At 51.8% G+C, this 25,148-nt stretch overlaps 1 protein-coding gene across 3 annotated transcripts in view; it reads right to left on the bottom strand.

Annotated features, from left to right (window-relative positions):
* Positions 1-25,148, bottom strand: part of LOC147711676 (nucleolar RNA helicase 2-like) — a 490,700-nt gene that overhangs the window by 134,807 nt on the left and 330,745 nt on the right. The window lies entirely within an intron of this gene.

The following is a 25,148-nucleotide window of genomic DNA, read 5'->3' as shown; positions in this document are numbered from 1 at the left end:
GCTCACATGCCATTCCCTTCTGTATTCCAAAATTCGGATTTTACACCCGCTACAGAAACCTCCGACTTCAGGACATGGCGAGAGGCAGGATGCCTCTTTGTGGGCTGCCTCTTCAAACATAAACAAATACTTTCCTTTGAGAAACTAAAGGCCACTTTTCGGTTACCTAAAACAGCATTTTCATACACACAGCTTCAATGCTGGGTCCTTCACTCCACAACCATAAAATGGTTCAAGAATGGGCCACATTACTGAGCTCTAATGGCTATACTAAACACATTTCTCATTAATTCCATACTCCACAAGGCACCGGTCAATGTAGGTGGGTGGCAGAATTGGGGCAGGACTGATCTGCTATGGACTAGGAATATCTACACAACAGAGCGTGCACCATTGCAAAGGACATCAGTCTTCACAAAGCGTAACACAAACTCCTGACCTACTGGTATAAGAAGCCAGAGAAAACTAGTAAATGAAACCAGTCAGAGGGCAACCTCTGTTCTAAGGGCTATAGGTACCCTGCTGCACCTTTTGTGGCATTATTTTGAGACGATGACGTAGGTGACTTAAATAGAGCCTTTGAATTTCAAATCCCTAGGTGATAATTCTGGAGTGGTCGTACCGCCCGCAGGCCACTTGGGTCTGCTTGAGGTAAACAACTCACTGTGGCCATGGTTGGGGGCAGTAGGGGATGGGGTGTGTGTGTGTGATTGAATAGCCAGTAGGTAGTTATAACCTAGTTTCCATAGGAAATCTGCAACATTCTATTGGGAATAACTTAAGCGCCGGTTGATGAATCTCCGCAAATTTCTCAAAGAAGATGGCCCGCTCCTTCCCTGAAAGTCTCGGGAAGATCCGTCAAGCGGGGGCCGAGAAAAAAAGGGGGTCCCAAAACGTGTTTTCCCCATGTTAATTTCCATAGGACGTTTAGACACGGCTACAGCCCGAACCGCTGAACGGAATTACACCAAATTTGGGAAAATGGAAGGGTCTGGTACGCAGATCACGCTTTTGTTTAAATGGTGTAAATCCGTCCAGTAGTTGCAGTTTCCAGGCCGATTGTCCCTCGCACCATTATTTTCATAACTGCGTCTTTCATCCTCTCTACCCCTCTCCTAGCGTCTTTCTAAATTCTTCTCTGCAAAGTGACCCTTTTCTTTCACCCGCAGCCTCCTCTCGCCCCCTGCAACGCTCCTGCCTCCCCCCTCACCCACTGTCTTCCTACTCCTCCCTCTTATCTTTCAGTCATGTCCCTCCCTCTGCCTCAACCCTCTCACTCCTGTCGGTCTATCCTCGGCCCCTGTGTCTCCTCTCCAATGGTGATTGATTTTTTGAATGTGTATATTTACGTGTATTATGTGTATGTTTTATGAACGTATATGTATATGTTATATGCATGTCTTTGCTCCGCTCCAGTGTGATTTGCCACCAACGGCCCCTGCTACCACCCCTACTGGTTACATCTAGATTCGCGGAGGATGACGGGAGCTGCAACGTAGTCTAAAAGGCTAAAGCACCACATTACACTCAAACGTTGCTAGTTTTATAAGTGTGAAATGCTAACAATCCTGTGGAGTTCTTTCACAACCGCTAAGCTTTTTTTCTAATACAATTACCATTACTTCAGCAAAGTGTGTGACAATGGCTATAAACAAATACAAAGACATACAATATTGTACGTGCAGGATTTTACGTTTTGTTCCAGTTGGATGCTTTGAGGTCGATGCCTGAGACACAGCATGTCGAGCGAACAGTTGGCGCAGCATAAATCGGTATTAGTAGTCTAAAATCAATTGAAGTTGGCACGCGGCTGGCTCCTCTCGGCATGGTAAGCACAGCCCAGTAATCCAGCGCTTTTACAAGTTGGATTCTGGTATTCAACACTTCGCATGCTGTGCTGGATATTAATTACGGTAATTAATGAGCACTCTCCTCGCTGTTAACTCCAGCGCACTGTGCATTTCCTAGTTACCCTTTCATACTGCTGTACACCAATTAAACAGGGTGTTGGCGCCATCCCATACCGTCTGAAGGTGAGGCGAGTAGCACAACTTTAATTGCCTTGCGCAGTGATGCCTGTGTGATCATCCCCGTACGCTTTGGCACCGAAACGCGAAGTGCACGATCACAGAATCTGAAGGCACGTAATGAGGCTCTGTGGAATATCAATGCTGCTAGGTGGTGCAGTGCATGAGCACATCAGCAGCAGCACTGAAAGGGCCTCCAAATATTACTAACACAAGTCACGGCACAGGGATAGAGGCGTCGGATGTGTACTAGAATAGCTGAGCCAAATGTGTATGGTTTAATTAATAGCTCGCCCAGGGTGCTCTGGTCTAGTGGATCTGGGTGGAGCACACTGTATGTATAGGCATTTATATAGCGCACTACTTACCCGGAGGGTCCCAAGGCGCTTCGACCGCTGCGAAACCCTTCCTGGCTTCCCTGAGAGATGGTCCCTTAATGGGTATCTCCAGGGTGAGACCAGGCATCCCCGGCGGTCTGGTGGGGCCGTTAGTGAAGATGAGGCAAGCTAATGCCCAGAGTTGCCGAGTGTGAACGCTGATCAGAGTGGGCACCGAGGCAAGAGAATTATCGAGTCCGCTGACCCCGGTCCAGAAACCTGCCGCGTCGGGAATCGAACCCTGGTCCCGGGCCGTCCTCTGCTCTCGGGTCTGCCGCCTCTAACCAGTGAGCCACTAGATACAATTCTCCCCTCTCTCAGCGGCAGCATGGACTCGCCCTCTACATCACCCAGTACTTGCATTTTAGCCAACATCCACCTGCACCAGAGTGACCAGATTTCGAAAACCAACAACTGGGACACTTTGCAAACATAGACGTAGGACAAAAATTTGCATCGAGTTTGGGAATTAGTGGCACCGCTCACCAACACGGAAAACAGACAATGAGGCACTGAGTGGAATTCAATGCAACGTTTACACATCAGTGTAAAGTAAATTAATTTCTGCTAGAGGCAGTTAATCCTGCTCTCGAACACATGCGAATTGATCTCAGTCAGTGCAGTAGCATAACAAAACACATACACTCATTTGCGAAAGTTATAACTATTGGCATTGTAAATGACAAAGCGATTAGTTTAGCTATTTTCAAAACCAACACATAAATAATTGTCATTTACAAGACCAATAGCTCAAACTTTCCTACTGCGAGACCTATTGGCAACGCCAGTGCTTGTTTGCCTTGGGGGTCACTTACCTTCCTTTTATCATCCTCAAATCCCCTTCCCTCACCATCTTTCCATTTCTTTTACCTTCACTCCCCTTACCCTACTCTATGCATCTCTCTTTGTCCCTTACTCTCCTTACATATGTCCATCCTCACTCCCCTTCTGTCACTCCACCTCCTTTACTTTCTTTTCCATACTGCTCTTCCCATTATTTTTAATTTCCCTTAACTCATTACCCTACCTTTAGACATCTTGGGGCAGATTTAGAAGCCCCTTACACTGGTTTTGCGCCGCTGTTGCGTCACTATTGTGACGCAGCGGCGGTGCAAAAGATGCGCCATGGTGCGGGCTATTTACAACGTGACGCATCTGGTTCCGTCATGGCCCCGCCCGTTCTTCAGATCGTCAGCGCAGGTGCGAATCTCTTTGTCCCTTCCTCTCCTTCCATATGTCCATCCTCACTCCCCTTCTGTCACTCCTCCTCCTTTACTTTCTTTTCCATACTGCTCTTCCCATAATTTTTAATTTCCCTTAACTCACTACCCTACCTTTAGACACCTTGGGGCATATTTACAAGTCCCTTACACCTGGTTTGCGCCGCGGTTGCAAAAGATGCGCCATGATGCGGGTTATTTACAACGTGACGCATCTGGTTCAGTCATGGCCCCGCCCGTTCTTCAGAACGTCAGCGCAGGTGCGAAATCAGCGCTGCGCAGGCGTGACGGGCGGGCCATTACGGAACCGCTCAGTCACCAGCGCAGCCCACCCGAGGGCTACGACGGAGCAGTTCCGTCATAAGCGTGGGAGGGGTTAAAGGATTGTTGTACATCAAACAGCCGACGTCCATCTTATATCAAGAGAGATGAAACCATGCACACATTCGACCACAATTGTACAACACACGGTATAGTTAGGAATTATCATTTAAAAAACCTTTGAAATTCACTGAAAAAACTATAGGTTTAACACGTTATAGTTAGGAATTCTATGGCAGGACCGGAGGCTTCGGATTACGCCTTACTTCCTTCGCTTTATTGCCAACACAGCAGCAAGAAAAAACCACATACAACTACATTTCCCATGAACATAAGGGAAAGAAAAAGAAACATAATGGCAGTCCTTTGTCGCTCTCCGCACTCCGGTAACTCCCATCCTGCTCCGCAGCTGCTCCCTCCTCCTCTTTCTTCGCTGCTCAGCAGCTGCTCCCTCCTCCTCTTTCTTCGCTGCTCAGCAGCAAGTTAAGTAGTGTTTTTGCTTCTCTCTGATTTTCTGAGACTGTGTGGGTAGCATTTTGGGTTCTAAGGCAAGCGCTGACCTTTTTCCATTTTCAGAGTCCCTTGACGATCGCGGGACGCTTTAGCGCTCCTCACGCGATCTGGCCCTAGTGCGTTGTGGGTTTTCCACCGCTAGGGGGCGAGTCCCGTTATGCCTTGTGAGGGCCCGTGGGACGTTTGGCGAGCGTTCAAAGTGAGCTCCAGTGCCCCTGCCCCCCGGCTTGACACCCTGCGGGGTTGTAATTTATGTTTCCCCGTTTGAACGCCCGTGAAGGGTTGTACTGTTCTGTCTGGTGAACACCCTACGGGGTCGCAATTAGCACCAGCGTGCTGGTGCGAGGAACGCTTAGCCGGGTGGGCGCCCTGTGATCTAGAGGACCATAGCGTTGCCTGGGCTCTGTCCCGTAAATTGTGTGCCTTGGTGCCACGCTCATTGTCTGGGCTCCCTCCCAGCTTATATTGGGCGCACATTAGGGCCCGACTTTATTGGCTCTACTGCGGATCCACCTTTGCCAGAACTAGATTCGATGATGGAAGGAGATCAGGAGCAGTATACAGAGGGTGACCCCCTCAGCTACGTACCGTGGGACGATTTCTACCAGGCCGTGGATGACTCCATTTATTGGGCAGTGGACCAGGCCATGGTGCTCTTGGAACAACGTCTCACGGCGCGCCTGGATGAGGCCTATTCTAAGTTGGTGGCTCTGATTCCCGCTCCGGGCCCAGTCCCGGACCCCGCGTCCTCTCCCACTCAAGCCCCCCCCCGCAAGAAGCCGTGCACAGAGGGGGTCGACACTGAAGCTTTCTCCCGCGTCAAGAACGCTTTCAAAGCTCTCGAGGAGTCCCAGCCCGACCCCAAACCCGCGGAGGTTCCTCACCAGACCCCGCGCACTATGTCCCCAGTTCCTAGGGAGGATGACAACTCGCCGGACACAGATGAGGAGGCTTGTTCATCGAGGTCCTGGCTCCCGTCACAACCCGCTTCCTCAGAGGGACTTTCGGATATGTTGGACCCGGACGACATCGTCCATCCTCGGTCCTCGGACTGGGTCCCGGGTGACAAGGTGGCCAAGTACGTGGCCGGTCGCTTGCCCAAGCCCGTGGAGAAGGGCGCGCGCAACCGCCTGCGAGCGGAATGCCCGAGGCCTACCCTGGAAGGCAAGGTGGCTTTGACGCCGGACATCGATCCGAAAATGGCGACATTCCTTGCGAAGTTCGTGTGGGACCCCCGCAAAGGAATCGACAGGTACTGGCGCACCTGCCAGGACAAGTTGCTGGACGCGGTGGGCCCTCTGACTAAAATACTGGACATGGCAGAGGAGGCGAAGGTTACAGGTGACCAGATTTCCCTGGAGGTCCTATCCAACTGGGCCCAACGGGCCATTGTCTTCCTGGGGAATGCGAATTGCGCCCTCTCAACGGAGAGGAGGAGGTCCCTGCTCATCAAGATCGACCCAAAGTGGGTGACCTCGCTTAGTCAGAGGCCGGGCCTGTGGCCCAGGAGGGTCTGTTCGGGGACCCTTTTCATTAAAGAACTCAGAAAGTTCGTCGCAACCTTCACCTCGTTGGACCGGGCGCAGTCCAACATTAAGAAAGTGTTTGCCCCTCGGGTTTTTGAGGGGGCCGGGCGTGGCAGGGGCCGCTCGTTCGGCCGCGGCAACCCCTCTGATCGGGGTCAAGGCTCCGGCCGCGGGCGCGCCCAGGACAATGCCCGTTTCATCAACTTTTACCCCACCCGGGGCCAGCAGTTTCGTGGCCGTGGAGGAGGCCAGAGGAGACAGCAACAGAATGTTGGTAGAGGTGAGTGTGCTGCCTTCAGCGAGTTTGCGGGTTGGGGGGCGCTTGGCGCAGTTTCTCCCCGCATGGGCATCCCTGACCAGCGACGCTTGGGTCCTGCAGACGGTCCAGGGCTTCCAGTTGGAGTTTCATGGCCGTCCTCAACAGCCTCAGCGTCCCCGTCCCATTGCCTTTTCGCAGCGTGATGCAGAATTAGTGCGCGACGAGGTGTCCGCCCTCCTCCAAAAAGGGGCGATTTGTTGCACGCGAGAACACCCAGGGGGTTTTCTCAGCAATCTGTTCTTGGTCGCCCAGTCATCAACTTGAAGGAATTCAACAAATGGCTGGTCTACCGCCATTTCAAGATGGAGGGAATCCACCTTCTGAGGGACGTTTTGCGGCCGTCAGATTGGATGGTCAGGCTCGACTTGAAAGACGCCTACTTGACGGGGCCCGTCTTTCCCCCTCACCGTTGTTTCCTTCAGTTCGCATGGGCAGGTCAGGTTTACAAGTTCACCACTCTAACTTTCGGGCTCTCCTCAGCACCGTGGTGCTTCACAAAAGTATTGCACCCGGTCGTCGAGGCCTTGCGAGCTCGGGGTGTTCGGATGATCGTTTACCTGGACGACATGCTCTTCATGGACCAATGTCCAGAGGGCTTCTCATCCCAGCTTCAGATGTCGGTCAACATTCTACATTTTCTATTTTTGAATGTGTGTAATAAAGGTTATATTAGGGTGAGCGAAGGTCTGCCACTCTTCCACAAGGATGATGTCATCAGTGATGTCATTTGAGATGTCATCAGTGATGTCACTGACCATGTCATGAGTGATGGAATATGTGACGTCATCAGCAGTGCATTGCGGGTGCGCGAGTTATAGTTAGCTGAACTAACTAGAACGGGGTAATTTCAATGGTTTTATATGAGTGAAATGTCCAGCTAACTATATCATGTGTGAAGCCTACGGTTTTTTCAGTGAATTTCAAAGGTTTTGTAAATGCTACTTCCCAACTATAACGTGTGTAAAACCTACATTTTTTTCAGTGAATATATATATATATATATATACATACACACACATATATCTATGTCCATATATATCTACCATGTGATCAAGAACTTCCGGGGTTGAAACTAGTCATGCTGCTGTGTTTGTTGGAACCGAATAAAATCTAAATCTGCACTTATTCATGGTCCGTGCTCCTGCTTCCATTCCCGAGTGCGAGCGGAGTTCTGTGGAGATATATATTTATATATAACAAAGGTACCAGAGGTCACAGCACAGCTTGGGGAGCTTTATAGGGCAGCTAACTTGCAACTATAGAGAACTCTTGTGTTCCAGATTTTTTGAGTCAAGTTAACCTGATCCTGGCAGAATCCTCTAAGATTCTACCGACCCAGAGATCGCAGTTCGGCTTTAGTTTGTTGAAACAGTGCCCACATGAACAATGCAGAAAGGATCTTTAGTCTTAGTTCTATGCTCAGAGGTTACTACTCACTTCATGTTGTTCGATTTGGGAGAAAGGGTGGAGGCGGCAAGAGGTTGATTGCTTTAAAAACCTGCATCTTGAGTAACCTCAAGCTCAGAGTCCGCCAGTAGGCTTTAGAAGATGGTATGTGTAAGCTCATGAATAAAAATAGTTACCACTCAAAGTGGGACTTCAATCACCACAGTTTGTTGAACTTCAAAATCCTTTTTAATTAAATTGTATTTAAAAAAATTTAAACCACCATTACTCAGCATCAGCATGTAAGAAAGTGAGTTTGTTCAAGTACCCCCCACTTTTTGCCTGATACCTGATGCATTTTTTCCTTGGTGTGCCCTGGGTCCCTGCCAATCAGGGACCCAGGGCTGGTGTTCCTTCCTCAAAAACTGTACTAAAGCCTAAACCCATTTGGCATCTCTGGCCACATGTCAGCCCCTAGTAAATGGTATGCTAGGTACCCAGGGTATTGTGACCAGAGAAGACCCCTAAGGGCTGCAGCACTTATTGTGCCACCCTTAGGGCCCCTGTACCCTGACACACACACACTGCCATTGCAGGCTGAGTGCCATGGTGCAGAACTAAAAGAGTCGACATGGCACACATCCCTGTGTGCTATGCCCACAAACCCACTGCCCTGGCATACACCAGCCACCCCTCTAGCTGGGTGCCCTATGCCAGCTGTGTGGGCACAGGTGCATGAGCCCTGTGCCCATACAGTACCCAGGGTCATTCCTGGTCACTGTAAGTGCAGTGGTGCCATTAGGAGTACATGGTGCTGGGAGGTTGTCATTACGAACTCCACAGCACCATAATGGCTACACTGAAGACTGACAAGTTTGATATCAAACTTCTCAGCACATTAAACCCACACTGATGCCAGTGTGGGATTTAATGTAAAATGCACCACAGAGGGCATCTTAGAGATGCCCCCTGAAACCTAACCCACAATCCACGTCTTGTCTGAGAGGTTGCCCCACAGCAGACATGTTGCTGGACCCCTGGGTGGCGAGCCCCCGCTCTCCTGGGCCTGCGACAATTGCACATCCTGGGGCGAGATGCCAAGCCTCCTCCCCCAGGATGGGCAGGGGAAGCTTCAAAGGCATTCTGCATTTGTGAGCTTCTCCAGGCCACTGGCTGTACTCAGCAAACTGGCCCCACCAGTTCTGACTCCAACTTTGGCGGTAGACTGGCAGGAAACCCTACGTCAGGAAGGGAGGTGTGCCAGCCTGTGCCAACTCCACCCTTCAGGTAGGAAAGGAGAGGTGAAGTACGACTCGGGCTCCGGCCATCTTCAAGATGGGGAGCCCTGCCCTATCAAAGCTAGGCTCCTGCCACCTCCCACAGGAGAGGAGCATGCTAGGGGGTGTACCCACCCCAGGACCCAATTGGTCCCTGCCCTTGCCCTACCTGTAACACCCCTAAATTTAGTATTTAGGGGCACCCTGAACGTTCCTTCCTCAGATCTAGATTCAGAAACAAGAAAGCAGAACAAGAAACAAGAAGACTCGTCGTGCAGATGCTAAAAAGAGGAAGACACCCAACTGATTTGGCCCCAGCCCTACCGGCCTGTCGACCCTCGAACCTGCTCCTGCTGAACCCCGGCGTCTCCAGTAGTCAGCAACCTCAAAAACCCAGCTGGACCAGACTGCCTTGTGACTGACTACCTGGGTCTCCCACGAGCAGTGGTACTGCTCAAAGCAAGTAACAAGCCCTGGCATCAGCCCAGAACCGCGAACCCTGCACACACTGCACCCGCCAAGCCTGGCCTGTGCTTGAGTGAATCAAGACCCTGAGGACGTCCCCCCGGCGATTCGGACTTGGAATCCAGTCCCTAAGGACCCTCCTCGATGACCCAGACGACGCCTGCAGCCTTAGGACAAAGGACCCCTCCGACTGCGACCAGCGGGTGTAAAACTTCGCGACCTCAAAAGAAACCCCAGCACCCGGCCCCCCACGGCCCCCTGTGCCGAACTCCTGGGTGCCTACCTATCCTCCAAGATTCCAACTTACCCCTCGAAGTGTTGGTCGCTCCAGAAGATCCTCCTTCCCCGAGCCGGCAGCCTTTGTTCCCCTTTCAAGATCGTCATTGAATAACATTGAGCACCCAAAGGCTCAAAAGCACCCAGCCGCCAGAGTGCCCCTGGCAGTGCAACCTGTACCCTATCCTACTTCCCCGTTTGCCCTGAGCAAGTGACCAGGAGCCAAGCTCCCATAGCTGTGTGGCCTGCTAGCCAGCAGCCACCAACCAAAGGCCCCCTGCCTCTCATTCAATAACATTGGGCCTAACTACCTCTGCACCCGGCTGCCCCTGTGCAGCTGAGGATGTACCAACTGCACCTACCTGATCCTGGGGACCCCTGAGTCTTTAAACTTTAAAATATTCCTCTAAAATCAGCAGAATAACGAATTTCCGAAGTACTCACCTGTGATCAGGAGAGAAGCCAGTACTGTACCTTTTAGCCAATTACTGAACCGCAAAAGTAATCATAACCGTGTTTACTAGTAATCTACATTTCTTCCATAGGAAACCATTGACTGTTTTTCTGTGAAATTTCTTTTAAGTGTCTACTTTTGAAAATTACAAATATTCCTTAAAAATCGTACCAACTACTAAAACGTAATTACTTACCTGTCTTAGGTAGAGACCCCAGTACTGAACCTATGAGTCCAGTCCTGGATTACAAAAGTAACGAGAACCTACTTTACCTGTGACTTGAATTTCCTGCCATAGGATAACATTGCTAGTTTTTCACTGAAAAGTTTGTGTCAACTTTTAAAATACCTTTATATTCTTTAAAAATCATTGCAATAACCAAAGCGTTTTTACTAAACTATTTTCAGCTTAGACTCCAGGACTGAATCTAGGATCCAGTCCAGGAGATACCAAAGTAATCTATAAAGTAATCAACGGCAATGTAGAATAACCCATTCAGCTCAATGTTAAATTGTGTTGCCAACTGCAAACACTGTACCTATTGCGTTTACAAAGTTTATTGCCTTTCTGCTAAGTACTTATCTGAGATCACTCATATTGAGAAAAGTATAATTTCATACCCGTTGGTTCGAAAAATAAAACAACTATATCTTTTGATATAAAAACAATTGGCCTGGAGTTCAGTCCTTGAGTGTGTGAAACCTTTTGCTGACTGAGTGTGTACAGCAAACGCTTTACACTGTCCTCTGGTACTGCCTTACTGCTCGACCAAGCTACCACTTTAGAGAGTAAGGTCACACCTGGCTTTAACCTCTGTTATACCTCTGGGGATTGTGGAGACTATACACACTGTACCTTACTTTGGTCCAGTATATATAGAGCCACTTTCTAACACAGCACTGATGAGAATGGATTTGAGGTGTGCATCACACATAAAATTATACCGCCACTCTGGGATACTTCATAATTTTTATACACCCAGGGTCCACCCTTAACAGTGCAATCTTCCAATACATTGTGATAGTGAGACTTGTCTTCAGCATCAAAGTTGCCTTTTTCATTGGCAGGCCTGGAATTTATGTGTCCATATTAGTCCCAGTGACATGGGTTTCAAGGATTACTGGGAGAGTCAGTAGACTCATCTAATACACCTAGTCGAGCTGATCTTTTAGCACATATTTGTGCAATGGCCACCATATATCCGGTGTTCTAGAAGTGTGAGGTTGCAGTAGACCATATATTTCCACTTGCTCACTACAATATACCAGATCAGACATTCATGTAGTCTTTGTCTGCACCCTACCCCTTCCCCAGTGTTTTGATACATGCCTTTAGGTAACAGGAGGGATATTGTATACACAGCCTTGTAGTGAAAATTTAAGGTTAAGTTGTAGGAGTTCATCTACCAATCCCGAAATAGTGTTGTGTACACTACTCCAGTAATTATAAGAGCTGCTCCAAGCGTAGTGCAGAAAGTCTGCTTCCTCTGAACCAATCTCAAACATTGAAATTCGGTTTAATCCCATGTAATGGAGACGCATTGGCATGTAGAACAGCATGTGCAAGTAGTAGAATTGAATTATACCCAGTCTGGTGCTTGGAAACAACATTGCTGTTTGAGCGCAGCAATGTTGCCAATCTATCTGAAAGTTTGATGTGCTGCATGTTGTCCTATTTGATTTCTGAACTGCATATAGGAGCCTCTGGTTGCAATGCTGTATGAAAAATTACTGGCCTCCTTGGTGTCTTGGTATTAACTATTTTTAGTGGATTAAAAAAAAAGGGGAGAAAAACAGATTGTAAGAAGTGTGGATGAAGCTTCGAGTCAGTAATACAGAATAGTATCAAGCTTTGTACTATCTAGGGTGGAAATGAAGCCCGCTATAGCTACAAAACACCTTCATGATTAGAAATCAACCCAGTTAATAATACAATGAATATTTAGCTTTTTCAGCTGTGTAATCGCTTTCGGTTCACTGGTCAGCATCAACCTAGGATGATCCACTAATGGTATAGAAGTTGAATTTATTAGCTCCTGTCCTTTCTATTACAGAGTCCATGCCAGGCCTATATTTTTCAGTGTGCAGTTTTATCTAGTAAATGCTTGAATGGCAGGTAGCATATTAGTGCATTTAGAGGGGTTGGTGCAGCATTGTCTTTTTCAACTGAGAAGTGTGCTATGAAAAATGTGCCTGTGTGCAATGGTAATATAATTGCTCAGACCGCCTTGCTCATTAGTATTTTCCACTTTAGCCACGGTGGTTAAGCATATAGGATCTGTAACCAGCTTACAAAGAATGAGGGAAAGCCCTTGTGCTGCAGAATCAAATGCCATTGTGGCATCCAGGAACACTGCCGCTGAAGGTGTCTCCGGGTTGACCTGGTGCAGCAATGCAAATCACAGCCATAGATTGTGCTATGTGGAGTGCCCAGACAAAGCCGGAACGGTCTGGCATTGCCATTTTTTTATTGATTTTATTGCTTGGTTTCACAGACACAAACAAAGAATATCAGCATCATTATTCATAAAAAAATTGAGAGTTTGGCATATGTCATCGTTTAGAACGGGGGAGGGAAAGAAAATAGGAAAGAGAGGGGGACACAGGGGGAGATCCATATGCGTGCTCTGCATACGCAGAGATGAGGGTCGTGAGAGAAACATGACAAACTGTTTCTAAGGAGGTTGCTGACAGGGTAGGTAACATGTAGGCAGCCGATACATCAGGTGCAATGGAGGTATGAAATTCTGAGGAGGGCTTCGGGGGGCTTGTGAATAAGTGCCCCTCAGGTCAAACAGGCATGGGGGGGGCAGGGCTGGTGAAACCTGGTGTGCTAGTTGTAAGTACTGGTGGTATGTATGCCAGATATCTTTAGGTTGTGAGGTGGGGGGTTGAAGTGTGGCGAATGTGTCAGTCTGCGTATCGCAGTAAGTCATGCTGCAAAGCCATGCTTCCTTCTCAGGACATAGTCTAGTGCCACAGTGTTATGCAATTTCTCTTTTTGCTAATAACAGTGCTTTATTGAGGAACCTGCGGTAGCAGAATTTTATATCGCTGACTGTGCCCAGCTAACTTAGGGGGGAGAGTGGAAGTTATGTCGGGGAGCACTTGAAACACTCTATCCAGTATTCAGTTACAGGCGGGCACGTCCAAGTCATGTGTGCAAAATCAGCATCAAAGGCGTAGCAGTTAGGGCCGTTTGAGGATTTGGTGGGATCTTATTTGGTCAGTTGCCGCAGCGGGATATAGATGCAATATATAAACTTGAAGTGAATTAATTTATGTCTGTGATTGTGGGATACCCTCTTTATTTGTTCGCGGCTATAGGCCCATTCTTTATCGGTCAACGACTGACCCAAGTCGTCTTCCCAGTGACATCGTACCCCTCTGTACCGAACTTGCCCACACATGCCCGATAAAGCTTGGTGATCAGATGGGCACCATCCTGGTCAGTTATAAGCATCGTAAGAGGTGTAAACTCTTCAGGAGGGAGAGGAAACGGAGAAGTGGCCGAACGGAGAGCACCGAGCAATGTGGTCGCTATGAATTTATCCATATAGGACATCTCAGTCAGTGTGGCTAGGTCCGCCATGGTTATCGCATACCCGTCAGGTAATAGGGAGCCAATGGTATGTAATTGTAGCTTGTGGAGGGTGAGCTGAACCACCTTCTCGGAAGTGAGCAGTAGAAACGGATTCTGCTGTAGTGGGAGATTGGGCGAATTTAAAGAGTCAGAGCACAGTAGCCAGTTGAGTCTGCGCCAGGCCCAGCAAGTGAAAGATAGGGTTTGTATATCATTTGGATCAAGCAGTATGCCCTGGGGGAGCAGCGAGCCTAAGGGAGTAGGGGCGGGCAAGTCTCGTACAAATCTGGTATATGGTATGCGGGGTCCAGGTGGAACCAGTGGTGAGCAAGCTGGGCCTGTGCGACCAGATAGATGTAAATCGGGAACCACAAATCCCCCCCATTCATAGGGGAGCGTAAGGGTGTCCCAATCGATCCGCTGCCTTCGCCCCACCCAGACCAGACGAATAAGTAAGCCACAGGGCTGCATTAAGAAGGCCTTAGTTAATGGAATTGGTAAATTGACAAATCTAGGAAGGACATTCATTTTAATAGGGCAATGCCTCCGGCCATGGATAGCGGCAGTTGAATCCATTGTTCAATCTGTGAAGCAATCAACTCTATGGTTTTAAGGGGCCAAAGCTACTATAGAAAGTAAGGGGGATAAGGGGCAGCCCTGGCGGGTGCCACGCCAGAACGGAACGGGCGGGAATGAGAGAAACATTCACTCGGAGATTAGTCGTAGGGGAGGAGTATAGCAGAGCAATCAGAGCAATAAAGTTTCCTGGGATGCCAAGCTTATGAAGCGTGGCAACGAGAAATGGCCAGTCGAAAGAGTCAAAGGCCTTCTCTGCGTCTAGAACGGCCACTACTGCTGGGATAGTCGGCGATATCCTATTTATCACAGAGAATAAAGTCTGGAGATTCTATGTGGAATGAAGCCTGATTGTACCAGTGAGACAATTTTGTCCAATAGCAGTGATAGTTTAGTGGACAACATCTTGGCTAGTATTTTGTTAAGATGAATTAGGGAGATGGGGCAATATGAAGTGCAGTTAGTAGGTTCCTTACCATGTTTTAACAAGAGGTGTAGGGCTGCTTCCCTCATTGAAGGGGCGGGGGGGGGGGGGGAAGAGGGGGAGAAGAGTTCCTTTTTAGAGCACTTCAGCACATACCCAGAGAAGATGCGGTGCTATTGTTTGTTTGAATGTCTTGTAGAAAACACCGACCGACCTTTGATCCATCTATCGCGTCTATTGCCTCGGTAATCTCCTCGCCAGTAAAGGGTTCACTTAGGAATTGTGCCTGCCCTGTACTTAGCCATACCATTGCAATCTCCTACAGGTAGGCGAGGTGCTTTGTAAAACCAGCGGGGAGTTTAGTCGCATATAGGGACCGATAGCATAAAATTAGGTCTGTCACTATATCAGCATTGTCAGTAGCTGTCAGGACGCCCCCCTCTCCTGATCTACGAGCCGACAAGGTATTTGCCCATTAAGGTGGCTTCCCTATCCACGTGTTCGTTAAATTCAAGTATGAGAGCGTTTAGTCTGTTAAGAATGCTGGGTAAACTGTCCAGGCGCGTCAACTGTTTTAACGCGGGCAACGCTACCACGTTTTGAGTGCAGGACCAGGCCTATTTGGATATGCAAAAACCGCAGATACACGCCTTAAAGGTGTCCCATGGGGGCGTGGCCAAGATGGCGGGCTGAGGAGACGTACTCATCGTGAGCTCCGCCGGCCCTGGGCCCTTAGACCGTTCATATTGCTCTGATCTCCCCCCCCCAGATCGCTGTAATTATCGGCGCAACGGAGTAACACCCCAGTGTAGCTGTCAGAGGGGTCACGAACGCCCGGAGCTGAGCCTGACCGGCCCCGGACCCAGAGCCATTGCCGGAAGCGAGAGAGGCCTGGAGCGCGAGCCGGAGGTGGAGTCAGCGCTGGCCCCGCGGCGGAGGTCTAAGGCGGTGGGCACATCGAGGCAGCCGGTTCTGCTCCCCGGTTCCGGATATCATTACTCGGCCCTGCGGAGGCTCTCGGGGGTCCGAGTTGTCCGACCCCCGGTGGCGGAGAGGCCGAGGTGCGGGCCTCGGGGCCGGGCGCCGACCGGGATTCTACCCCCGGGACACCGCGATTCAAGGTGCGGGGGAGTGGTGCCACGGAGGAGCAACCAGAAGTTCGCTGGCGGGCCCCAGAGCATGGGACTGACTCCGGAGGCGGCACCGCCACGGAGAACGAGCGGGGCCTAGTACACGGCCTGGCGGAGAGGCGGACCCTGCCCGGACCTGGACGTCGGCCCGGGTGATAGCAGCTGCTTTCCTGGCATTGCCCGCCTATTCCGGACCTCGGCGCTTCTCGTTGCTGTGGGGGTCGGCACCGGAGCTGCCTGATCCGGGGCCGCAGAGAGTCCGACATCGGGCCGGCATCAGTCTTCACGCAGGGCCGGGGCTCGGGCCTGTGTCCTGGGCCTCGCCTACCCTAGCGGCCTCTGGGCGGGCAGTACGAACTGTGGGTTTTACCTGCCGGGCCTGGATGGTCCTGCCTAGCCCTGCGGCGCCCTCCCGGAGCGTGGATCGGCTGGAACGGAGGTGCCGAAAAGGAGGTGCCGGTCTTGGGGGCCCCCTGCTACGCGAGGCCGGGGCTTTGGCCTGTGCCCCGGGCCTCGAGGACGCTGCGTAGAGGTGAGCCACCGGCCCGCCGGCCGAGACTGTAGAGCTGGGAGCAGATCCCCTGACCGACGGAGACCCTGCGGTGAGGCCGACAACGGAGGGCCCCTGGGGTGGAGAGTTACAGCCGACATCCCCTAGAACTGCGGGGGCCTGGGGGCAGGGCTATCGAGTCTCAGGCCTCCACTGCACCTAACCACCGGTCTGGCACTGGAACGGACCCCTTTGTGGCATCTTGGTCTGACTGTGGGACAAGGTGGAGTTAGACTGGGCGTTGTCGCAGCCCCCACGTGGTCCCCGAAGGCCCGCTGAGACCTAGCTTGGAGGGAGATCCCACATTGGCACTGGTGACGCCGAGCCCGAGGCCGCAGGGCTAGTGGCGCGAGAGGAAGGTGCGCTGCCAGACGGAGTGGAGCTAGGGGACTGGACAGTGGCCAGTCAGTGAGGGAGCAGACCGCTGATCAGTGGGACATCCCGGCCCCATAGGCCATTGGGGGACGGAGTGGCAGATCATCAGCCCGGCTCCTACGTTGCTCCCAGGGTGCACTGCAGAGCTTCCAAGAGGGAAATTTCGGTGGCTAGCATGTCGAATAACAGAGGGAATCGGAAGGGAGATCGCACGTTGCCGGAGATGTTGCACCGGAGCGCTGCGAGACAGGACCGGGGTCAGCCATCCCCACCCCACCCGAGTACCGCCCAAGGAGCGAATGGAGGAGAACCCCCGGTCACGAGGTCCTTCCTGGAGTCCCTCTTCAGCTCATTGAGGGACGACTTTCCGACGCTCAAACAGGAGGTCGCAGGTGAGGTCCGAGAGATACGGAGGGAAGTAGACGGTTTAGGTGACAGAGTGTCCACGGTGGAAGACGCGGGCCATGCCAGGGACGAGGAAATCACGCAATTGCAGCAGGAAGTCATCCGACTCCGGGAACAGCACCTGGACCTGCAAACGCACACAGAGGACCTTGAAAATCGCTCCAGGAGAAACAACATCCGCGTCCGGGGCATTCCGTCCCGAGAAGAGGGGGAGGATGTGGCGGCCTACCTTGGCGAGCTGTTCAGAGAGGTGCTGGGGGAACCGGCTGATTTCACTATCCGAATTGACAGAGCACACAGGGTGGGCCTGCAACGCCGGACTTCTGCGCCTCCGTCCGACATCTTGGCTTTCCTGCCGGACTATCCCTTGAAGGAACGAATCCTGAGGGAGGCTCGGAGGAGACCCTCCCTGGAGTTCAGAGGACATTGGGTAGCGCTCTATCAAGACCTAGCGGCGTCCACTCTGCAAAAGCGCAAAGCTTTTAAAATTGCGACCGACTTTCTCAGGGAGCATGGCACTCAGAATTCCTGGGGACATCCCTTCCGGCTCATCTTTAGGTGGAATGGGACTTTGCACCAGTTGCGTTCTCTTCAGGATACGTGTGGTGTGTTGGGGATTACTGCCACTGAGGACGGAGCTCACACGCCACACAGGAGCCGTATCACCAGAGACGGATGGCAGACAATCCCCGGCCGACGATCGTCTGCTCCCATGACGGAGCCGGGTTCTCCTGCGGCCCAGGCAGAGTCGGGCCCAGCAGTGCAGGACGAAAATGGAACTGCCAGTGCGACGGAGGTGGCGCTCACAGCTTAAGTGAACTCCGGGGGGAGATCGACATCGCTATGATGGAGCTGCAGGTTTGAGGGTTCTGGGGGTGGGGTGGGGGGAGCGGAGGGGTGCGAGGTGGCTGGACGTCCACTTTTTCTGACTTTCCGCAGGCCTGTCCGATAAGGACCGGACTGGGACAATGGGTCTACAGTTTTTTGGGGGGGAGGAGGGAGGGGTGTTTGAAGTTGTTGATCTGGTCTCAGTTGTGGGAGGGGACTGGATGAAGGAGGGTGGGTGGGGAGGCCGGGGATCAGGTGGGGGGGTTCAGGGGAGTTGGGGTAGGAGGGGAGGATCCGGGAGTTGGCAGTGGGGAGGGGGGGGGGGTCGTCCAGTGCACAATGAGGTTTCTGGTTACCTTGGCAGTGTCCGTACTTTTTGGGTTGCTTCCTCTGAGCTACAGCACCTATGGCTTGGCTTGTCTTCGTGGCTTCCGTGTGACTTGGGGGGGCAGGGGGCATTTGGTGCGATGCATTTCGAGGGCGGTGAGTCGGTGGCTGGATGGTGTGCTCACTGGTTTGCATGGCACGGACTGCTTCTCATGTCTCTGTGTGTTGCGTTATGCTCTACTGCGCCCTGTGCCGTGTTTGGCCTTTGTCCTCCCAATCTGGCTGACGGGGGACCCTGCTGCTTTTTGCTCCACTGTTGTCCATGCCTCCCACCACATGTAAGGTGGTGACCCTGAATGTTCGGGGTTTGAATAATCCTGTCAAGAGGCGGGCAGTCCTTTCGCTCTTAGAGAACACACAGGCAGACATTTGTCTCTTACAGGAGACGCACTTGCTTTCACAGGACACACACAGACTCAAGTCCCACAAGTTCCCTACACAATTTTTTTCCTCTTGCACCACTAAAACGGCCGGGGTGGCGATTCTGGTGGCGCGCCACTTCAAAGGGGAAATTCTTCACAAATTCACTGAACAAAAGGGTCGACTGCTGGCTTATCGGTTTAGGATAGGGGGTCTTCCGTTTACAATCGGGTCCCTATACAGTCCCAATGAGCGGCAGGACCGCTTTCTGCAGGCGGCGATCGAAGAGGTCTCTGCTACGCAAGATAGGCATATCATACTCGGGGGGGACTTTAATATTGTCTTTGACTCCGCACTGGATAGGTCGGCGCAGCGCTCCCCTCAGGTCGGGGAACTCTCTGCGGACCGCAGAGCTCAGCTCGCGGAGGTGGACCTCCTTGACTTATGGAGACAGCTACACCCGAATGATAGGGATTATTCATATTTCTCCCACGCGCACAAGACGTATGCGCGGTTAGATTACCTTTTGGTTACCTCCCCAGTAAAGGCGCTAGCCTCGGGAGCGGAGATGGGGGTGATCTCCCTTTCGGACCATGCTCCTGTTGAGGTTCTGCTTGATATGCCCCCGACGGCCCCTCGCCCTCGGACATGGCGCCTTCGTGACACGCTGTTGCACAGGAAGGAGGTAGTGGCTCGCATTGAGACGGTGATTAAAGAATTTCAGTCTCATAATGACAACACTGACACTAGTCGGGCTACGCAGTGGGCGGCCTTGAAGGCGGTTGTCAGAGGGGAATTCATTGCGATCTCAGCGGCAGAGAATAGGGCGCGGCAGGCCAAAAGAGAGGAACTTACAGATCGGGTGAGAGAGCTGGAACAGATCCACCGCAGGACGGGGGCTCCTCGAATTTGGCGGCAGCTCAAGGAGGCCCGGAAGCTTCTGACAGCCCTGGATTTTGATCGGGCCGAGTATGCGGCGTTACGGCTGCGGCACACCTTTTACACCGGTGGGGACCGATGTGGCCGGTTATTGGCAAATAGGCTCCGAGCGGCGAGGCAATCTCAGCTTGTCAAAGGAATCACCGACCCATCGGGGCGACTGGAGACTGATGACGCGCAGATTGCGGCTGTCTTCCGCGGGTTTTATGAAGATCTCTATTCAGGAACTCCCCCGAGTGAGGAGGCCCTGGATGCATATTTGGGCTCGGTTGACTTGCCCTCCCTAGAGCCGGTACAGGCGGACCACTTAGACAGAGATATCCGGGTTGAGGAGGTGATCTCCGCTATTGCCAGACTCAAGCACGGTAAGGCACCAGGGCCGGACGGCTACATTGCACTATTTTACAAAACGTTCTGCACTACGCTGGCTCCCATCTTGATGCGTCTGTTCAACTCCTTTGCGGAATATGGGGCCATTCCACCTGATCTGCTTCGAGCCACCATCTCGGTAATCCCTAAGCCCGGTAAGGATCCGACAAAGTGCGGATCGTATAGGCCGATCTCCCTTTTGGATATTGACCTGAAGTTATATACAGGGATTCTAGCGGCTAGACTGGCTCTCCACCTACCCGGACTGGTCGATCCCGATCAAGCGGGTTTTGTCCCCGGACAACAGACGGTGGACAATACGAAACGTGTAGTCCATTTGCTGGAGAAGGCATCTCGGATTCCTGGGGAGCGGATGCTGTTAGCAGTGGATGCGGAGAAGGCATTTGACCGCGTCCACTGGCCTTACCTGGAACGAGTGCTGCTTAAAGCGGGTATCGGAGAGAAATTCCGCTCCATGATTCTCAATTGCTACAATCGCCCGTCAGCGGTGGTCCGGGTCAAAGGGTGTGCCTCAGCCTCTTTTAGTATTGAACGGGGCACCAGGCAGGGCTGCCCGCTCTCGCCTCTGCTTTTCGCGCTGTACATGGAGCCATTGGCCCAGCGGATGCGGGATAACCCAATGGTGACTGGCATCCAAATGGGGGGCTTTGAACACGCTATTAGCCTCTACGCTGACGATGTTATTTTGACCATTGACCGGCCTCGCGTGGCCCTGCCTGCGTGCATGGAGGAATTGGCCTCTTTTGGCGTCGTGTCCGGGTTCAAGATGAACATGGGGAAATCGGTGGCGCTGGATGTCTCCCTCGACCCGGACACTAGGTCGTATCTGCAGCAGCGGTTCCCTATGCTCTGGTCCTCGGGAGCGGTGCCGTATCTGGGGATCCAGATTGCCCCTACCTTGCCGGCCATGGTGTCAGCGAACTACCGGATTCTAGGTGCCAAGATTAGGGAGGAGTTGAGCCGGTGGAACCGAGGCATTCTTTCCTGGCTTGGCAGGATAGCTGCTGTCAAAATGACGGTGTTGCCTCAGGTACTATACCTTTTTCGGGCCCTGCCGCTCCAACCACCAGTGGGATGGATCTCACAGCTCCAGGCGGACGTATCTCGGTTTGTCTGGCAGGGTAAGAAGCCTAGGATGCGTCGAGCCCTCTCGTTGCTGGCCCCAGAGGCTGGTGGGTTGGGTATCCCTGACTTCCGCAAGTACTTTCAAGCTGCTCAATTGCGCTACCTTGTAGAGTGGAGTAAATGGGAATCTGATAAGCATTGGCTTTTTCAGGATCAGTCGGTAGCGGGGAGGCCCTTGCAGGAGATCCCTTTCCTGCGTCGCCCACACCGGCCTAAAAACCTCTACGCCTCCTTTGTCACGAGAGTGCCTCTGCGAGTGTGGGACGCTACTGGCGTTCTGCGCGGTCTTACCACGTTTCCGTCTCCACTCACCCCGCTGGTGGACAACCCGGACTTCACCCCAGGGATGGAAAAGGGGGCTTTTACGGAATGGCGTCGGGCGGGATGTAGGGCCTTATGTCACCTATATGGCCCGGAGGGGGTTCACCCCTTTCTCCAACTCCGTCAAGAGTTTTCGCTTCCGGAGACGGAGCGACTTCATTATATGCAGGCTCGCCACTGGGCTCTTCAGCCGCAGGTGAGAGGAGCGGCCGACCGGCCTTTTCTCCCCTATGAACATTGGCTCATGACGCGGACTTCGGACTCCAAACTGATCTCTGATTTCTATAAACTACTGCAGCCACCAGCGACACACCTTTATCACCCCGGGAGGGAGCGATGGGAACGGGAGTTGGGGAGGACACTAAGCCATAAAGAATGGGAACACATATCATACAGAGCGAGGCATTCAGCTTATCACATGGGGCTCACAGATACACTAACGAAAGTTTCTACCTACTGGTATTACACGCCTGAGCGAATGCGAGAGTTTGATCGCAGTAAGGATGATACATGCTGGAGAGGATGTGGGCTCCGAGGTACTCTCACTCACATACTTTGGGACTGCCCGCTTCTGGAGCCTTACTGGAGGGAAGTGCTGGATGAAATTGATTCTAGCTTCGAAATTGAACTGCCCCGCTTCCCTGCCTACACTCTGTTGGGGCTTCCGAACGATCTAATGTACCCCCTTCGATCTCGCAGGGGCAGACAGATAGCGATAGCCCTGGGTTCCGCTGTCCAGAACATTTTAATACACTGGCACACGGCCACAATCCCGTCTATCACTGGCTGGCTTCACAGATTGTGGCACGTGTTGGGTATGGAGAAAATGTCTCTTACAGTGGCGGGGGATGTGGATCAGTTTAGGGAACTCTGGCAGCCCTTTCACTCCCTGTTGCTTACTGAATTTCGGGAGCTCTCCTGTCCCAAGTATCTTCGCCTTCTCAGGCTCCCGATTCCGGAGGGCTCCGTTTCATGATCTCCCTATGGACTGGTCATCTTTGATACTGAGGCTCTGATGTGGGTCGCGATTCAGGAACTGTGCACTGGACGAGGGGTGGGGAGAGGGGTGGGCGAGGGGTGGTTGGGAGTTGGGGGGGCAGTTTGGGGGGGGGGGTTTGTTGAAAATGTCATGGCACATTGAGGCGACATTTGTCTTCTGCTATTGAGTGATCAGACTTCACAGGGTGTTACTTGTTGCTGCCGCTTTGGAACTCTGGCACTGCGCCCTGCTATGTCTTTTGTATCATTTGTCTGTCTTTATGTGTCGTGCTGAATAAAATACTTTAAACTTAAAGGTGTCCCATATAGTTGCATAGTGTGGCACTGAGCCTGTGTTTACTTTAAAGTATTAGTCTATCGCCTCCTGTAGTTTAGATTTAAAAAGTACATCTAACAGAGCTGAGGCCGGGAATGACTATCTGCGTTTTAACACGGTAGAGTGTGGACTTTTTCGATGGAGAAGTACTGGAGCATAGTCTGACAGAGTACGAGGCAGTGTTTCTATGTCATTGGCCCATTGACACCCAAGTGCATTGGTGAACCAGTAGTCTATTCGTGCCCAGGTTGAATGTGGTGCCGAATGAAATGTGTATCCTGGTGTATCTGGATTGTATGAGCGCCATATGTCGCTTAGAGCAAGAGCTTGTGCTCGATCCCGGGGTGCCCGATGGGCATGCAGTTTTGTTTTGTGCATGGGGTTAGAGTTGCCGCAGCTGGGATCAAGCCATACATTCAGATCGCCACCAAGGAACAGTGTGTCATACTCATGGTGGTCAAGCAGAGTATGGAGATCGGAGAAAAAAGTGGGGTCATCTGTGTTAGGTGCTTAGATGTTGAGAAACAGGACTACTTTACCCAGCAGTGTTTCCATCACTAAAAGGTACCACCCTTTCGCATCAGACGCTGAGTTTCTGCATGAAGGGGAGGGAAGGGTGTGGTGAATAAGGAGACAGACTCCACGAGAATAGGTGCTATAGCATGCAAAATATCTATGGGGCCCGCAAGAGGAAGCGAATGGAGGGGAGGTTTGCAGGGGAGAGGAGTTTTTTGCAAAAATACTGTCTTGACGTTGTATCTTTGAAGGTAGGCTAGCAAGAGTTTGCATTTCCTGGGATTGTAAAGTCCCTGCACGTCCAAGGTAATCAACTTGGCCTCCACATTAGTGCCAGAGATCAGCGCCACAAGGGAGAATGTATGTGTGTACACATCCCATTTCTGAAGCTATGCAACTCGTAAAAGAGGAATACAAAAACAATGAAAGTACTTGGAGACGTCATAACCGGTAGGTAGTTCTAGATGAGTGGTTAATACTAAGGCCAAAAAAGTCCAGCGAGACAAGGGGTCCATGAAGACATCACGCCCAGGGGTAGAGCTCAGCACTCGTAGCCAGCTACCGATCAGGGGAGGAGGGTCCAGAGGAGCAGGTAGGGCTTTTACAGTTGTTGTTTGCAGAAGGCCAGTACATAGGCTAGAGTATCAAAGAAACCAAGTTTGTCGCCCATTAGTACTGGTGTATTTTAGACAGATTGTGTGGAGCTTCAGCTTAGCATCCGCAAATTTGCAACTGGCTTCTTGGACTACGGCCGTGTGGTCTGGATAGAAGGAAAGCACAGAGCCATGATATTTCACCAGCGCATTTTCTCGGGCCAGGCGAAGGATCGTGTCCCGGTCCTTGTAATTAAGCAAGCGGGCGATTATAGGCCACAAAGGCGCTCTGGGGCGGAGGGGGGTTTGTGGGGGCGAGGGCCCAGGGATGTGTGCCCTTTCTACAATGAGGGTCTTGGAGAGTTTATCTGCACCAAATAGATCGGTAAGTAGCGATTTGAAAAATAGCTCAGGCACCCAGTGTTTGTAGATTCCGCAAGACCCAAGATACGAATGTTGTTTCTTCATGACCAGGCCTCTAAGTCCTCGTTTTCGATTGCTACGGCCTTAAGCAGTCGCTCCATTTTCTCCGACTAGCGTGTGGGGTCTTTGGCCTGGTCTTTGTGAGCAGAAATATGTTGTTCCTCTTCATCAAGCCGGGTGTTGTGCCCATTGATGCGCTCCCCCATTCTGTCCAGCCTGGAGGCGAGGGAGTCAAATCTAGAGTCTATAGTACAAAACCCAGCACGGAGCTCTGCCATTATAGCAGCTGCACCCTCCAGGGTGGGAGGCTGAGCGTTCTGCTACGACTGGCAATCTGCATCAAGGCTCTGATCCGGGTGTTCCGATGTGCCCGGCCTGTCAAAGGGCAGCCTGCGCTGCTTCTGGTCCCCTCATCCGATGTCTGCAATGTGAGCAAAGGTATCAGCTCAACAACCGTGTAAGTGATGTGGTGGGATTGCTGCAATGACCGAAGGCAGGGAGGAGGAGGACAATCACTGCCAGACGTAGATCTGTTCGCCACCGCCGAAAACAGCAAATGCCGAGACTTCACCTCCAGGTACTACCAGCAAGGGACGCTGGAGAATGCTCTCTGGATCAACTGGTCGAACAGCTTTGTGTACGCTTTTCCACCCATTCCCCTTATTCCAGCGGTGCTCATCAAGCTGTCTCAGTCCAGGGCACGGATGATCCCGATTGCCCCGCAATGGCCCAGGCAGTGGTGGTTCA

This window comes from Lissotriton vulgaris, chromosome 5, assembly GCF_964263255.1.
Source record: "Lissotriton vulgaris chromosome 5, aLisVul1.2, whole genome shotgun sequence".
Taxonomy (NCBI): domain Eukaryota; kingdom Metazoa; phylum Chordata; class Amphibia; order Caudata; family Salamandridae; genus Lissotriton; species Lissotriton vulgaris.
Note: the sequence above shows the minus strand (reverse complement) of the source record. Positions and strands in the feature narration are given on the sequence as shown.